The 15091-nt window shown below is 41.3% G+C and overlaps 1 protein-coding gene across 4 annotated transcripts in view; it reads left to right on the top strand.

The window, feature by feature from the left end:
• Nucleotides 1-15091, top strand: part of ASTN2 (astrotactin 2) — a 980365-nt gene that overhangs the window by 124710 nt on the left and 840564 nt on the right. The gene's annotated exons all lie outside the window — the stretch shown is intronic.

A 15091-nucleotide genomic window follows, 5' to 3' on the forward strand; every position in this document is an offset into this window, starting at 1 on the left:
GATGTGGCTGTTCAGCTCTGTTGGCCCCATGATACAGAACTCTGAGTCTGCTGCCTCCACCCAGAAGGTTACTAGGGCTGGAATCACTTGAGTGGTAGTCTAAAAGTATCTGGGCTTATATTATATGCTTTCTTTAAAAAGCTATATTTATTGGCATTGCATGGTAGATAGAAAAACAAAACCAGAAAATAAATCCAGTATGTAGAAAGCACAGAGTCTAATGGGCTCAGGAAGAAACTTCACATCTTTCTGGTGCTTTATATTCCTCAAAGCCACTCTTACATTTACTTCTCCTTTTCTTCTTTAGTATGGCTCTGCCAGATACCCAAGGTTAGGAAATGGTATCTCCAACATACATATGAGGATGGTATGGCCCAGAGGGGTGAAGTGATTGGCATAAAGCCACTCAGCAGAGCAGAGCTACCTCTCAACCCTCATTTCTTCCTTCAATTTAACAGTCAGCAGTATTTTTTGAGACTCTGCAATGGAGCAGACCTTTAGTTTTAGTCTCTTTCTCGTTTCTCTTCAACGAACACCGTGCATTAGACATTCTGATTAGGGCTGAGTAAGATCTTAGAAGTTTTCTCTTTTTGGAAAAACACATACACTCCCCAGCCAGACAGCAATGTTAATTTTGGACCTTACGCATGCTCATCACGTGGAGGAACAAATCAAGGCCTTTGTGTTATTCATGGAATGAGTGTGATAGACTTTTTCCATATGTATATTTAGCAAATGATGCAGCCTCACACCAAGCAAGTGGGTGCCTGCATGCTAAGTTTGGGGTGCAAATTTGTAAGCACCATCTCAGGGCACTTGCTGAGTTCCTCATGGGGTGTGGGACACCATCTAATGTTTGGAAGAGGCAGAGGGGTGTGAATGCTCTTCTTCCTTTAACATTTGAGAGTGAGACTCAATTTTGACCAGTGTTCATTAAACATTTTCTGTGTTTCAGCACATTTACTTGCATGTATCCTTCTTGTAACCCAGTAACCTGGATAGTATTATCTCAATTATAAATGAGCCTCCAATGTGTCTTTTTTGCCTCCAGGTCCAGTGTTAGTTTCACTGAATCAGACTTTCTCCCCAGGATGGTAGGTTTTCCTCAACTTTCCCTTTTGCTCAGTGAGTTCAGCTTCGAAATAATAACTCACTAAGACCCAGATGTCACTGAAATTCCCTGTAGTTCAAGATTTGGCTGGCAGAGTAGGTAACGTGGAAGCTGGCACCCTTCAGACCCTCCCCACCCATGAGCCAAAGTGGCCCAAGGCTACCACCGTGTGGTCCAAAGTTCCTTCCCCCATTTAGGGCTCCATAATCTGGATCTCTCCTGTCCCTGCCCTCCCCTCAGGGAACAGAGTCATGTCTTGGAGACACTGAACCCCAAGGTGTTCTTCCTCTGAGAGGTGGGGCATGCCAATAACACTGCTCTCTCTAGAGGTAGGAAGACAGCCATAAGCACAGACTTGGAGCACAGACTTGAGGTCTCTCTCTGACACCGAACTCGGGTATGAGCCCTTTGTCTTGTTTTTGTCATTTATAGAACAAGGATTATACTAATAGTTATGTAGACACAACAAGTCCTCAGATCAGAGGAGCTTGGCACTTAAGGGTATTTGCTTTTGTTAATAGAGGCAGTTTAGTTGAAAAACTTGAGATGTGCTGATTTATTATACCCTTTTATTCCATAGTTGGATACTGAGGTCTGGGACAGGCTAAGACTTGTCTAAGATCCCTCAGTCAGTCAGCAGGGCTTGGCCTGGAGGTCAGGCCTCTCTGTGGCTCAGACTCTAACCTTGTCATTCTGGCCACAGACAATGCAGCAAGAACAAAAATAGTGTTTACATTTAAGATGGCTGGGATCTGTCTCCCCATTTCACAACTGAGAAAACTGAGATTCATGAGTTTAATTGATTTGTCTAAGTCTCCTGGGCTAACAAAAAGGCAGTTCTGGGACCAGGATTTCCCCAGGATTAAAACTTGTGTCTGGCAATTCATGACATCATGGCCCTGACCCTGCTGGATACACTATTGTTTTCATCTTTGGTGAAGATCCAAGGTGGTTTGTGAGAAGACCCAAATCTTCTAGTCAAATCTCAAAGAAGTCTGGAGGCTAGGGTCTATGCACTCCATCCCCTTTTGACAGCACAAATATCCTGCTCACCCATGCAGGGAAACCAGCTCCCATTCAGCCACTGGAACCTGCTACCATCCATGCCTCCTGGGGTGGAGCCATCATGCTTTGTAGGCTTGTGAAGGCTAGAGTCGAGCATCTACCTTGTCCCAAAGGTTGCATCATCTGAATATTAATATCGCAAAAGGTGATGCAGCAAGGAGGTACTCTGAACCTAGTCCAGAAAGTGAGAGTAAACAGTCATCTCCTCTTGTCCTCTGCCCCAGCTTCAGCATACCCTCCTCAGCTCCTCAGCTGTGCAGGTGGCAGGATGCAGAGAAAAAAAGCAGAGCGATGGAATTCAGCAGACCTGGCTCTGAATATAGTCTCTTCTACTTCCTGCTTCCTGGTAATTTTACGTTAGGCACATCCCTTCATGCCTCTGAGCCTCAGTTTCCTTATCTATGAAACAAAACTGATCATACCAATCTCACAGAATTATTGAAAAGAGTGGAGAAAAATTATTGAAAAGAGTGGAGAAAAGAGTGGAAAAAACATACAATGGTGCCTAATACCCAGGCTGGCACATACTGAGTGCATAGTCACAAATGGCTATTAATATTGTCATTGAAGCAATGTTTAAAGGACTCCAACTTAGGAGTAAAAAGACATTGGCTTTAGTCTTATATTTGCTGCTATTTTGCTGCCTGATCTAGAGAAATAATCGTAATACCTGACATTTATTTTGAGTATTTACTATATGCCAGGCAGTGTTCCAAATTTTGTTCTCTGCATATTATCACTTTCAATCCTCACAACAAACCTTAAAGTGGATACTGTCCCTCACATGAGGAATCTGAAATGTTAATAAATACCTATCTACGTGACATTGATCACACAAAGGTTAAGTGGCAAACCCAATTTTTCACTCTATATAAGCTGGTTTCAGAAACTATGCCCTTAATCTATATAACAGGCCACCATTTTCCTTCTCTATGCATCCATTGTTGACTTAAATTGATAAGATTTCATGAGTGAATTCTTACAAAGACTGTACCCTATGTGGAATCCATGGGTATTTTATGAGGGTTTATGACTTGGAAATCAACTCCATGGTTGAATAATGTCTCTATCACTACCTTTGTGTCCTTGGCCAAGTTACCTTCATAATTTGTAAAACTGGAATAATATTCCCCAATACTTAGAGATTTTTTTTCTAGGCACGGAATGAGATCACACTCACAAATGCCCTGCACAATGAAAATAATGACTGCCACCACTGAGAACTTTCTGTATGCTAGGCACAAAGTGCAGCACCTCTATTATTTCATCTAATTGTTCTAGTGCCTCCATATGATAAGTAATGTTGTTGCCCTTCATTTACAGATGAGGGCTTGGGAGTTAGTGGGATTTTTGCATCTTGCCCATCCACATCACCAATAAGTGCTGAAGCTGAGATTCTAACTCTGGTCTGTCCAAATTGAGAGTCTGTGTGCTTGGGCACAGTTCTGTATGGCACAGTGCCTGACATTCTGTAAGTGCTCAAAAAGCAGTAGCCGTTATTAAAATGTTAGCTATAGTGAGGGTTATCATGTCTGTTATTTATAGAGTATTCACTCCAGGTGTACAAAACATTTGATAGAAATTGGAAACTTGTCAGTTAGGGAGAGGAGTTGCTCGTGCCAGCATTTTATAGATAGGAGAAAAGAAATCCAAAGCAGGCTGAGTGATTTGGCTACAGGTGCAAAGTCAGAGGAAAACCATGGCTTGAATCCTGGGGTGCACTTTCCATTGTTTATCAGAACAAGCTATTATGGGCCCCTAACTATTTGCTAGCTAAGTTTGTGATCTACATATGCAAACTTGCAGGATAAAGAAAGAGGTTCTTTTAGTGTTGGTATCCTTATTTAGAAAGTGGGAAGTCAGGATGGTCTTGATCTCCTGACCTCGTGATCCGCCCGCTTGCAGGCGGGAGGCGGAGCTTGCAGTGAGCCAGGATCACGCCACTGGACTCCAGCCTGGGCGACAGAGTGAGACTCTGCTCAAAAAAAAAAAAAAAAAAAAAAGAAAGTGGGAAGAGTTTATCTGCTTCACGCAGGCATGAAGAAATGCAATAGGTCCTAGCAGATGTGGTCACAACTTCTTGTTTCTTTTTTGCATTTATTTGTTTTTTTCATTTTGCTTTTTGTTGCCATTGCCATTGTCGCATTGGCATTTCAATATATATTTCACTTTTGCATAGATCAAAGTTGCTTTCAACAAAAATAGTTATCACTTGTGGTTCAGAGGGTTGGTCATATAATTCTACTCTTTCCTCCTCTCCCCCTTTTTAACAGTGAGAAATATAATTTCATTTTAATGTGATATGTTTTAAAGATTTCCACAAGAGTTACTAGATAGAAACTGTTTGAGACCAATATGTTTTATCTTGGCGCTTTTGTTTTTTCCCTTTTGTCTTTGTGGTGACAAAATGTTTTGAGAAAGGGGATGAAAAGAAATGTTTGGTTTGATGTAGAAGAAGAAAAGAATTTTGAGGGCATGTTTCTCTCAAAAGGATCATCCCAAAGAAAATGCCACGGATTTGTATTGCTGGCCTCCAGTGAGGGAGGATTCAGGATTCCAAGGGGTCAAAATTCTCATGCACGACAGGACAAACACTTCAAAGTGTCTGAGCTATCCATCGGTGGAGTAAGCTGAATCAAGAAGTTGTGGGTTTCTTCTCCCTGAGTTTGTGCAGGCAAAGTCGCTGGGGTTTAGAGAGGAATAATAGTTAAATTAGATGACTATTGTAGTTGCCTCCAATTTAGATGATCTATGACTCTGTGATATAATAACATAGAATAATACTTTGAGGAATATAAAATGTCACACAAATCTAAGAAATTATTACTACCATTCTTATTCAGTAGCTTTGTTTAGAGGATCGGTGTGATATTGGGATAACACTTTTTAAAGGTTTCTGTAAAAGATGGCTTTATATCATTGCTCCAACCATGACATTTTTTCATTCATAGCATATTCCTTCATTCATTGATTTAATCATTCAATCATGGAATGGTTTACCTGCCTATTAAATTTAGCAATGAAAAGCCTATCTGCTAGAAAAAAAAGAGATAGAAAAAAAAAAAAAAGCTTTTTACAAAATCAGCCACCAGCTCAGATTGAGCCAACTATGGGGTCTCATTGCTGAAAGTGGTCTTATATTTTAAGTTGAATTCATAAAAGGCTAGGTTTCTGAACAAATAATTCTAGAGGTACTGGGTGAGAACTGAAATATTGTGTTTATTTTTGGGGCCATATCTTAAGAGAAACAGTAACTGAGTAGAAATAATAACTGAGTAATCAAGACATTGAAGAATCTTAATAATGCTAACAAGCACTTTTACAGTGCTTAGTGTGATTGTACTTGACATGTATTTAACTCATTAAATTCTTACAGTAATCTCAATAGATATTATTACTCCGGCTCTACTGTTGAGAAAATAAGCACAGGAAGTATAACTAACTTGTAAGACCTGTGACTCTGTGTGTTCTGAGGTTCACATTTTGGCTCCATAACTGACTTAGTAGTAGTGGGATTTGAGCATGTATTTTCTCTGATGGAATTACCTGTCTAAAGAGGGGCTGTTGTGAGAATCATCAGAGATGATAGATATGAAGCACATATGCTAGAGCCTGACACACAGCCCTGGTTCTATAAATGTCATTACTCTGCTACTTATAAGTGCATTAGCTTCCTAGTTTGCAATAACAAAGTACCACAAACTGAGTGGCTTAAACGACAGACATTTATTATCTCACAATCCTGGAGGCCGGAGGTTTAAAATCAAGATATCTGCGAGACCATGCACCTTCTGAAGGCACCAGGGAAAGATCTGCTCCAGGCTTTCCTTCTAGGTTCTGGTAGTGCCTTGGCTTATGGCAGCAGAACTCCATCTTCACATGGCATTCTGCCCATGTGATGTCTGTCTCTATGCCCCAATTCTCCCCCTTTTATGAGGACACCAGAGGCCAGGTGCAGTGGCTGAAGCCTGTAATCCTACCTCTTTGAAAGGCCGAGATGGGTGTATCACCTGAGCTCAGGAGTTTGAGACCAGCCTGGGTAACATGGTGAAACCCTGTCTATAGCAAAAATACAAAAAATTAGTTGGCCTTGGTGGTGTGAGCCTGTGGTCCTAGCTACTCATGAGGCTGAGGTGGAAGGATCGCTTGGGTCTGGGAGACGGAGGTTGCAGTGAGCTGAGATCATGCCACTGCACTCTGACTGGGTCCCACCCTAACAACCTCACTTAAAAATTGATTGCCTTTATAAATACCCTGTCTTCAAATAAGGCCACATTCTGAAGTACTGAGGGTTAGGAGCTTAACATATTGCTTTTGGAGGACCCAATTCAACTGAAAACAATAAATATTTAGGCTGGTGCAAAAGTAACTGTGGTGTTTGCCATTGAAAATAATACCACTACTGAAAAGATCCACCAATGTATATTAAAATTAATGGTGAAACTTTGAGAAATACCATTACTTTCAATGGCAAAAACCACAGTTACTTTTGCATCAACCTAATACTGCCACCATGTTATTTATAAGTAATATCACTGAAGGTCACTCAGGACAACTAGGGTAGGAGAAGCCAAGCTGTTACAGACTGTGATTCCCAAATGCTTTTCAGAGAAAAGGCAGAGTAGTAGGGAAAACAGATCCTGAGAGGGATTATTTAAAATGTGAGGATGGCAAACGTCTAGTAGTGGAAAAACCATGTAATACATGCAGCACAAATAGTTATGTGTCTCTGCTGTGCCACCAATATGCTCCATGATCTTATGCAAGTCACGTCCCCTTCTTAGCCTCACTGCACCCATCTAAAAATGAAGATACCAAGCTTATATCAATTGCCAAGGTATGATGAAGTTTTGTAACACAAATATCCCAAGTACTTTTTTACATAAGTGGGCCATACCCCATGAGTATCATTCACGGTTTTTTTTTCCAGAAAGTAGAACTTTTAATATTGTAAGTATAGACTTTAAAAAATACTTTAAAATTTTAAGTCACATGAACCTTGTGGCTTGGTCTTGACTTGCTTCAACAACATGGTTTCACTAAAAGCCTGCAGGGTCTCTAGCTAGGCCTGTGGGCAAAGTAGGAAAATAAGCCATAGCTTCCATGTGTAGGAAATATAGGAAATGCTTATTTTTCACAACATTTAGAGATGCACCATAGCGAAGTAGAATGAGCATGGAATTTGGCTTCAGGAAGCCTGGTTTCAAGCTTAGACTACCACATACCGGCTATAGAAATGCAGGCTAGTCATCTCACCTCTCTGAGTTTCTTGTGTGATCATTTGCAAAATGGAAATAAAATTAAAATCATAACATCAAACTTAATGCACATAAAAGCATTTAGCAAGAGTTTCCAAAAAAAAAAAACCAGTAAAAGTATGAAATATAGTGGGATCTTGGAGCTGAAAACACCTGAGACCTCATAGAATATCCAACTCTTCCAGGCTAGTCAGCTCTTGCTTGTTTATTCTGCAAACAGACCACTCTAAATCATAGTGCCTTGGCCACACCATGCTTTACTTCTCATGCACCTTACGCATCGGCAGCTGCAGTCACTGCAGGCTCAGCTCTGCTTGTCTTCTCCTTCTGGTACTTTGGCTGAAGGGGAGCCCCAGTTTGAAACATTTGGTTTTCATGGCAGAGGGAATGAGCAAGAGAGCTGGCAAAAATATAGGATGCCTCTTGAAACTGATGCTCAGATGTGGGTTCTCTCACATTCTATCGGCCAAAGCACATCACGTGGCCAAGCCCAGAGCCAATGGCAGGGGTGTGCAATTCTTTTACAGGGGGTGCACATGCAAGCAATTGCCACAGCAATAGAATATACCCCACCTTCATGTTGTAGATGGGGAAAATGAAGCTGGAGAATGGATGTTCTTCATCCCTGTCCCATTAGTGTGGGCCAATGATCAAGCCCAGATGGAAAAGTTTGACAAGGGTATCTTGGAGATGGCAAGAGGCAGCTCAGGAAAAGGGCCTGAAGGCAGATCCACTGAACCTCCTGGCCAAAGCACAATGCAGAATAAGAACGTGTATAGCTATAGCTATGTATATATAATATGGACAAAGGGAAGCAGAAGAAAATACCGACAGAAACATCCAACCCATGTTGATTGAGAAACTATTCTATACTAGGTACGTTGAAATTACTAGAGACGGAGAGAAATAAAGAAGAAACTGAGAGAATGGGGCACCAAGGATGGGAGAGACATAGAAAAATAAAGGAGAATTGGCAAGAACAGACAGAAAGGGATTTAGCAACAAAAGCAGAGATGGGGGGAAATGAAACAGAGAATAAAAAGCATGGAGAAGTGATACAGAGAGAAGAGAACAGGAAAAGAGAGAGACAGAGAGCGAGTAAGAGAAGCAGATGGAACTCAACCTCAAGATAGGGCTGGGAGTCGGGTAGCGAGGTAGATGGAGTGAAGGGTGGGCAATCGGGGTGATCCGAGGCTGAGGAGGCAGTCAAGCCCAGACAGCATCCAGCAGAGATGAGAGGGCTGGAGGCAGGGGCACCCAGCACTGTGGATCTGAGAAGAGGCCATGGCAGGGCAGGGTGGACTGGATTGCAACAGGGAGTCTGGGAGAAGGGAAGGAGAGGGGAGATCCAGAGACTGCAGGGAAGTAAAATGGGGAGGGGTGGACAGGTTGGCAAGAGAGTCAGGGCGTGTGTCCCCTTGGTGACCATTCCCAACTTCCTCTGCACCAGCCTCCTGTTCCACATTTTCCTCCCTTTCAAGAACCTGGGGCTTTTGTGTGGTGTTTTAACAACAACACAAAATGAATGCTGTGAGCACATTTGCAGTGAGGTTCATGCTGTTTACTCCCTTTCTCATATGCCCCAAATAAGCCCACAGTAAAAATGGAAAGTGAGCTTTGATTTGGATATATTGGAACTTCTGCCTCTCCCTTCAATTAATCCACCTTTCTCCCTCCTTCCCAGTCTTCAGAAGATAGCTTGATTTGGTGGGAATCACGTGGTTTTGGAGACAAGACAGATGAGGACTTAAACTGTGATTCTTTCCCTTACTGCTGTGTGTCCTTTGGCACATTACTGAACCTTTCTGAACCTCACTTTCTCCTGAGCTGTAAATGAGGCGAGAGATCCACATTCATGGGGCTGAGGGGAGGAATAAGTGATAAAAGGCTCATGAAGCATCAGCAAGGTGCCCAGGGAAGGTCCCTTTCTTCTCCTTTGGCCTCTAAAAATATTCTTCCTACTCTGTTATCGTTCTTGGCCTTCACAAACATCCTTTGAGCTATGTTGGGAGGTTATTAAGAATATTGACTTTAAAATACTGATATAAATAATTGACTAAATAAATAAATGGGGCAGAAAAGATTGCTCTTTCTTACAGTAGAATTCCAGTTAATAAATGTAGAAGGAAAGAGGGAAACAGAAAATCACCATTAGGCAATCACCACTGTAATAATTACTACTGACAAGATCCACTGATGTATACTAAAATTAATGGTGAAATTTTGAGAAGATATAGGGTATTTGTGGAGTCTCAAAGTGTCCCCCCCCCAAGACATTTATTAATTACAGAAGGAAAATAGTGACTTTACAGTGAAGAAATCTGGCCGATACCACTTGTATTTGCTTCCTAAGACTGCCGTGACAAATTACCATAATTTAAGAAGCTTAAGACAACAGAAATTTATTCTGTCACAGTTTTGGAGGCCAGAAGTCTGAAATCATGGTGTTGGCAGGGCCACACTCTCCCTGGGGCTCGAAGGGAGAATCCTGTCTTGCCTCTTCCAGCTTATGGTAGCTCTTGGTTTTCCTTGATTTGGGCTATGGAACGCTAATTTCTACGTCCGCCTCCATACTACATTCTCCTGTGTCTTTTCTTCCATGCGCCTCTCATTAGGATGCTTGTCACTGGATTTAGGGTTCACCTTGATAACTCAGATTGTTATACATAAGATTTTTTTACTCAATTACATCTGCAAAGACCCTTTTTTCCAAATAAGGTAACATTCACAAACTCCAGGAATTAGGGTGTGGGCATATCTTTCTGGGACCCACTATTCAACTGACCACACCACCTTAACCAAGTCATCAAAATTAACATCCTCACTCATCAGACACATTGACGTTATTAATCCACTGAAGTAATGCACTGATAAGGACAATGTCATTTCTGTGGTTTTCTTGCCAAAAATGTATAACCATTCTAATCATGAAAAAATATGGACAAACCCAATGATGGGCATTCTACAAAATAATTCACAAGCAATGGTCAAAAGTGTTAAGATCATAAACAACAAAAACAAGGAAAACAGTAATTGTCACAAATTGGAGGAAACTAGGGAGATATGACAACTAAATGCAATGTGGGATCCTGGACCAAAACAAAAACATTAGTGGAAAAACAAGGACATTAGTGAAAAAAATTTAAAAAATTAGTCCTTATGAGAGACACATGGAAGAGAAGGCACAGGGGAAGATGGTATGAAGATGGAGAGAGAAATGAGCATTATGTAGCCCAAGCCAAGGAAAACCAAGAGCTACCATAAGCTGGAAGAGGCATCATTTGTGAAACTTGTATAAGGTCTGTGGTTTAGCTAATAGTGTTGAATCATGGTTAATGTCCTGGTATTCATTATTTTATTATAGTTATGAAAAATGTTGACATTGGGGGAAGCTGAGTGAAGAGTACACAAGAGCTCTCTACTAAATTTGCAACTTCCTGTGAGTCTATAATTCTTTCAAAATAAAAAGGCTAAAACCCAAAACAAGAATGTTGACTTTGGGACAGAACTGCCTGGATTGGAATCCTGGCCTCACCACGTAACTTGTAGAGTGACATTGGTTAAGTTACTTAACTTCTCTGTGCCTCTGTCTTCTCAACTGTAAAATGGTGAGAGTAATAGTTTCTACAGTTAAAAGTTGGTAAATCTGCAAACTCTATACAAATGTTGTATTAATGATACTATTGATATTGCTGTTTTTACTGTTCCGTTTTCACAAATGATAAAACCAAGGTCTAGAAGGTTAAGACAACTCTCTGGTATGATCACATAGCCAGTGTCCGAGCCCAGAATTAAACATACATTTCTAGTTCCAAATGAGCTCTCTGCTCCATCTGCTGTATAATATTTCCTTTCTTATAGGGGGCAAGGATGGATAAGGACTTTTTAGGAGCTCATCTCCATAATCATCCAATTACGAGACTGTGAGATATTGAGGCAAGCCTGACCCTGGACCATGGAAGAAGGCAGCCAGTTCTTTCTGGCCACAGATATTTAGAATTGATGAAAACAGAAATTTCTGATTTAATTCTCAAAAATCAAAAGCGTTTTAAAAACTCCAGTTCAACCCCTTTAATAGAGTGAAAATAAATACAAAAACAAAGCTTTTAGGTCTCAAAGGGTGACTCACGATGTCTTACAGCAGGTTAATGACATAGCTGGCCTTCCCATCTAAATCTCAGGGCAGTGTGCCTGTGTCAGGCTATAAACTGCACCCAGCAGAAGGCCACTCACGCTGTAGGTTCAGCGCAATACATTTCACTTCACTGTGGTAATCCTGTTTGCAAATCCACTGATACAGTCAAACAATTACCCAATTCAAACTTCGGCTGCTAATGTTCCCAGCTCAAGGGCGTCTTTAATAGCAAAATAACACTTGTTTTTTCTTCCTTCCTTCTCTGTTTTTCCCTAATCTCTCCCTGATGAGACATAACATTAATTACAGCAGTTAACAGAAATTCTGTCTCCATTACTGCCTGCCACCTTCTCCATCTTGGCTTCCGCCTCTAAAATTTCTCTCCTGAATGAAGAGGGGGAAGGGGTTATGCAGATGTGGTGATTGTATTTATTTACCTTTTTCTCCGCTCACTTCCTTTGTGCTGAATTTTAAGTCAAGTAGAAACAATATTTTCACTGGGAGTGCGCGTGAGTGTGAATGTGTGTGTGTTGTTTGTGTGTGCCTGCTTCATAATCTAGCTGTCATTTTGAGCTAATTGTGTTGTTTCCTCTTGTGTGGAAGGAAATCTTATCTGTTTTGGATTAAAATTCAATGAAGGTCATAGTGGCTGGAAAACTTACCAGACTGCTGCAATTAATGTTCATTTGGCTTTGATAAATTGGAACGTTCTCCTCAATAGGACTGGAGTGGATTTCAGAAGCAATAATTCTTCCATTAATTCAATGATTCCGCCTGTGACGGAGGACCTTGTCCTGCTTTTGTTTGTCATCTGTCACTTGGAGGAGCTGGGCATATGTCAGAGATGATTTATCATGATTACAGCGCCTGCTTGTATTAAAGCATTTAAAACCACTAATTATTTTTACCCCCTGTAAATTGCTTGATTAAACAAAATGTGAGGTGGGAATTGAGGTAGAAAATTTTTTTGTGTCTATGTTTTCCACAGTTGAGGGATTATTACAAGTTATTTGCAAGAGCTAGGTAAAAATGAATCTATCAGAGAAATAATACCAAGCACTTACTATATGGTGGGGAATATGCAGGGAAGTTTACGTGCATTATTTTACTTATTTCTTGAAACAGTTATTTAGGGTAGTTTACCCATATCACCTAGGAGGAGACTAAAATCCATAGATAATATATATTTCATCCTACGTAAGCAACATAATATTGGTAACCAAGTGTCTTGATTCTAAAGTCCTTGCACTACCACTATTACTAGGAGGTTTAAAAATTGCCTGATATTATTTTCTCCTGTTTACTGTTGGTATTTCACTAGGTGTGGAGCAGGATTTTCTTCCTACATAAGAATTACCCAAGGTGAAATTTCTGGATCATATGGTAGTTCCATTTTTAATTTTTTGAGGAATTTATCTACTGTTTTCCATAATGGCTGTACCAATGTACATTCCCACTAACAGGGTACCAAGGTTCCATTTCATTGAGTTATATACATTAAATATGCACAGCTTTTTACATGTTAATATATCTCATTGAAATGCTTTCAAGAATAAATTTACTACCACTACCAACAACAAAAAGAATTCTCTTGTGTGTTTGTTTAAAAGATAGTTTCCTGGACCTTACCCTATGTATGCCTGATCTGAACACCAATTAGAGGTTTTGGGGAATTTACAAAGGTGGAGAATCATAAACTTACAGCTCATTGAAAGCTTGTTTGGAGGTTCTAGCAGGGGCGTGCAGCTACTGTATGCCCTTGACCAAAAAACAGTCCTCCTCTATTGGGGATGGCCATCCTCTTCAACGGAGCATGCAGCTTTGGGAGGGACACACATAGAGCAGTGAGGGGGGAAGAGGAAACCTCCCTCGCCAGACAGATCAGCTGAATCAACCCTGGAGGTCAATGGGGTGACAGATGTTGCAGCCAGATCGCCCTCATGTCCACCTACAGTTCATTGAGACCATTAGGGGGAAAGTCACAGCCTTAACATGCTAATTTTTTAAATTATTATTTAATTCTCACAAAATCCCACCTGGCAAGCATTGATATCTCCATCTTATGGATTGGATCATTGTGGTACATCAAGAGAAATGGCCTTGCCCAAGACCACACAGCTAGGGAGAGACTGAGCTGGGATCCACATCCTGTGTTTGCTCTGTTGGCAGCAAAGCTCTTGCTTTCCCATGGCAGCCTTATCTCATCCCCCTCTCCCCTGCCCTTGTCTCTCTGTGCCCTCAGCCCTCCCTTCCTCCTCTAAAATTCTGCAGGGGCACAAGCACAAGCAGCTCCGGGCTTTCCCCATGGACACCCTCTTCGGTTCCTGTTTTATTACAGTCCTTATGTGTCCTTATGTTCCCCTAATGAAGTGTCCAGAGGCCTGCCCTGTCTCGGCTTTCGTTAATAGGGAGTGAAATATGTGTTGGTGGCTGTGCCAGAGGTTTTGTTTAGATGGTGTGTAAAGTCACCAGAGGCTGTCTGGGGGGAGATGACGGTCAGTTCCTCTCTCTTTTGATAGCAGATGTTCTCAGGTGAAGGATTCCCACTTGCAGGGAAGGTCTGGGCCATCAGAAGGATTGCAACAGCCTGGTATGGGAGAGGAGAGTCTGTTGGACGGGATCTCTCAGCCTTTTGATAACCGTGTGATCTTGGGCTAGCTACTTGCCTTCTCCTGAGCCTTGGTTTCCTCAAACGTAAAGTAGTGCCAACAATAATACCTTCTCAAATAAAATCATTGTGAGGCATGGAAGCATCCATGTTAAGTACAGACTTGGTGCCTGATAAATAGAAATTTCTCAATAAATTGTAGCTGTTCTTGAAGCTCAAATGCTCTTGACCAACTAACATTAATAGAACATGATCCCATTTAAAATTTCATTAAAATCTCCTGACAATATATTAAGCAGGTGTTTTCAGTCAGAATGGCAGATATTATGGACTGAATTGTGTTCCCCCACAAATTAATATGTTGAAGCTCAACCCCTAATGTGACTGTATTAGGAGATACAGCCTTTAAGGAGGTAATTAAGGTTATTTGGGGTTATAAGAGTGAGTTCCTAATCCAACAGGACTTGTGTCTTTAAGAGAAGAGACACCAACTTTGGGAGGCCAACGCAGGCGAATTACTTGAGGATAAGAGTTCGAGTGAGAACAGCCTGGTCAACATGGCGAAACCCTGTCTCTACTAAAAATACAAAAATTAGCCAGGCATGGTGGCACATGCCTGTAATCCCAGCTACTTGGGAGGCTGAGGCAGGAGAATCCCTTGAATCTGGGAGGCGGAGGTTGCAGTGAGCCAAGATTGAACCACTGCACTCCAGCCTGGGCAACAGAGTAAGACTCCGTCTCAAAAAAAAAAAAAAAAAAAAAGAGAGAGAGATAAAAGACATCAATGAAAGCACACCCACAGCAGAGAAAGGGCCATGAGAAGACAGGGCAAGACGGTGTCCATCTGTAAACCAGCAGAGGCCTTACCAGAAACCAATCCTGCTGGTGCCTCGATGTTAGACTTCCAGCCTCCA

Source organism: Pan troglodytes, chromosome 11 (genome assembly GCF_028858775.2).
Source record: "Pan troglodytes isolate AG18354 chromosome 11, NHGRI_mPanTro3-v2.0_pri, whole genome shotgun sequence".
Taxonomy (NCBI): Eukaryota; Metazoa; Chordata; class Mammalia; order Primates; family Hominidae; genus Pan; species Pan troglodytes.